This window comes from Bison bison, unplaced genomic scaffold, assembly GCF_000754665.1.
Source record: "Bison bison bison isolate TAMUID 2011002044 unplaced genomic scaffold, Bison_UMD1.0 scf7180017864302, whole genome shotgun sequence".
Classification (NCBI taxonomy): domain Eukaryota; kingdom Metazoa; phylum Chordata; class Mammalia; order Artiodactyla; family Bovidae; genus Bison; species Bison bison.
In genome coordinates this window covers 6,969,140-6,972,478 of record NW_011494874.1, presented here as the reverse complement: position 1 = coordinate 6,972,478, position 3,339 = coordinate 6,969,140, and positions in this window count along the sequence as shown.

Genomic DNA, 3,339 nt, shown 5'->3' with positions numbered 1-3,339 from the left:
GTGTGATGTGTGGTCCATATGTAAGCACTCCATCACCTTCTACCAGCCACGGAAGTTGTTTTGTTTTTTGTCCCAGTTTCACTGAGAAATAATTGACAAACACTGTGTAGGTTTCATAAGGTGAAAAGCACCTCTCAGGTTTCTCTTCCAGAAATTCTTGGCAGATGTTTAAAAACTTAAGATCAAATACATAACTTACCCTATAATTTATCATTTAAAATAGGATCGTTTAGACATTTCTTAAGATACACACACAGTTACAGTGGGCTCCCCACACACACACACACACACACACACACACACACACACACACACACCGCCCTTTCTTAAAGCTCCTAACCATGCTTTTGAAAAAGAAGTCTATTCCAGGTGCTACAAGGCCCCAAATAAGTCTTTGATATGTCATGCAAAGTGTTCAGCAAGCAAAGGTGGCTGAAATTACATCAAAATGGTTTCCAAGGCCCCGTCTATTCTGTGGAGGTCAGAGGAACCGCAGCCTGCAGAATCACAATTCGGGGTCAAGAATCCAGAACCCCTGCTGTTCCCAATGAACTGTGTGATGCTCACAGAAGATGTTCGGAAGAGAGGGTTGCGCTAAGGGAACAGTCCCGATAATACCTGGTTGGTCTTTTAGCAGCAAAATCAGGGGTGGGGGGAGTTGGAGGTGGGGTGGAATATGAAACTTTTTAAAATGGCGGTTGTGGTGTTTGGTTTTGTTTTTTTTCCTGGTGTTATTGTTGATGTCCCTATTTGAATGTAAAGTCCCTAACAAAAGAAGCAGACTGCCTTTAGACTGCATTTACTGCTCTTGATGACTCCAGTTGTGTGTAAATATTAGAAAACAGCGGGGTCCTGCATTCCAAGAATCACTTGAGCAGTGTCACGAAGACAAGTGTCCTGACTGGTATTGTAGTCATACTCCCCGGCTCTCCTGCTGTTTCTAATCTGTGCGCACAGCCGTGAAAAAACTGGACTGACATTTACAGACGCAGCAGGGAGACACTTGACTAGGGAATGTTAAAGACTCCGGCACCTCCGATTCAAAGTGGCCACCACACACGATAAATCTTCACAGGAGAGCTAGTCTGCACTTCCCCGATGCCATAATGAGGGTTCTGTAATGAAGCAAAGAAGTGGAACGTTCACCACCACCACCACTGTCCCCACCCCCGCCCCAGCCCCACGCGCCCCCCACCCCCCACGCCCCAAGCTCAACTTTTAGCAGTCAGATATTTATTGTTGTCTCTTTCAGACCTAAATATCTAACGGGAGAATCTCATTCCGTGTCATAAAGGCTCTTTTCCTTTTGAACTGCTTTCTGGAGTCTTCTCTGCTTTCGTTCTCACTCCTCACAGGGTTTTACCGGGAGATTCCTCAGGAAAGACCACCTCCCCATCAACCGAATAAAAATAAAATTTCCCAGAACCTGTTGTAACTGGTATGGAGAAGAGGGTCAGTTACTTTCTGCCTCGGGTTGGATAGACTGCCTTTTCTGTTGTGTCCCAGCAAGCTGCCAGGTTGGTGTGCCATAATACCAGTAATGCAATTAGGTTGGCTGCACAGTCTCTGGTTGACTTCAGTTAAGAGTTTCTTTCCCTATGGGAATAAGACCAGACAGACTGTCATTTGCTATTACTAATTCTGCTTAGCATTATCACTGGAGCTTTTTTTTTTTTTTGTAATTAGCTATCTTAGTTGGCTCTTAAATTTTAATAGCCAATTGAAGCTACGTTTTAGCCAAGTTCCATATCTAAATTGCATTCAGTCCATTAACAAAGTTAGTTAAAAGGCTATTAAAACAAAAGCCAATATATGGTGGTTCGCACTTGTATCTCTGCGTCAGGAGCAATGCCAGCCTCCTCCCTAGCTCGCTCGCTCTCAAGGAACTTTCTGTCCCTCAAAGTTACGCGTAAGCTGGACTCCCACTTCCTTCTGAGTGGCAAGAAATCAACATCCAGATTTTTAGTATGTTAACATACTAGAAAATGTCACTGTCGACCCCCTTTTCCTTTCTGTGAGTGTTCTTTTGGGATTTGGTTTTATTTGGTTGGTGGTGGAGAAAGAAAAGGGGCATTTAATATTCCAACTTAAAATTGACAGGTTCTGAAAAGTGAATAATTGAAATGATGCTTTTCTCCATTTCAGCTGATCAAAATTATTAGCAAAACCATCTGAGGCACCTTCTGGTAGAATTGTAGTCTTGCTGGGTTTTAGTTTGTAAAACATTCTGCCAGACATTAAAAAAAAAAAAAAAATTGTAGACGAGCCAGCACATAGGCTCAGAGCCCTCATGCTTAATTGATAGTCTCTATTGTTCGTGTTTTTTAATTCAGACCATTTCTAACACTGACACCCCCAACCCTTTGCGAATTGGTTTGCCGCAGTTTTACTTTATCCATGGCGTGCCTCCTCCCTCCATCCTGGGACAGTTCGTCTGTTTTCCATTTTCAAAGATCCTTAATTTCAGAATTTTTTTTTAATTTGTGAAACAGGCTGTCAAAAGAAATTAGACTAGCACGGGCATGTTCAGTTGACATTTCCTCTCTGAGTTGTCAGGACCCTGGGAATGAAGATGTGGGGAGAAACTAGCCGGCAAATAGGTCCTGTCGCCCTGACTCAGACGAGTGCGTCGGAAGCTCATCCCCACCTCTGGCTGCCCCTCTTGCCCATGCCCTGTTTTGAAATGAATAGTTGATCCCCGTCAAAAACGTACAGGTTTATTTGTGTTTTTTTTACTCCAAATGGTGGCTTTTTTAATTTCCCCATTCAGAAGATATTAGGAATTGTAGTTTAATCTTAATTTTTAAAGCAGTAAGCATGTTTGAATATTTTCCACTCCCCAGTGTCTGGCTGTTCCTTGGATTAGCGTTCAGTCTCAGAACTGTGAAGCTGTAGCTTTGCTGGTGCTATCCTCCCTACCGCAGGCCACCTGGCAGACAAATTCTAGTGAAACCCAAGCTTTCATTATAGTTACGTTTCAACTGTACGTGTGTTCAGTAGTCCACATTCACACACGATCTTTCATCGGGATTTGCTCCTGTAGCCTTTGGCTAGATGACTGGGTTGCCATCAGTGAGAGAGTGGTCCTCCTTGACAAGGGTGAAGAGCTTCACCTGTCTTAGCAGAGGACCAGAAATGCTGGAGGGCCTCTCTGGTGGTTTCTGTCCTCTGCTAGAAGCTGACAGAAGAGGGCAAGGTCATTTTATCCCGTGTTAGATTATGTGCAAATTGTATTGTTGAGTCACTCAGTCATGTACAACTTCAACCCATGGACTGCAGCACACCAGGCTCCCCTGTCCTTCACTGTCTCACAGGGTTTGTGCAAACTGATGTCTGTTG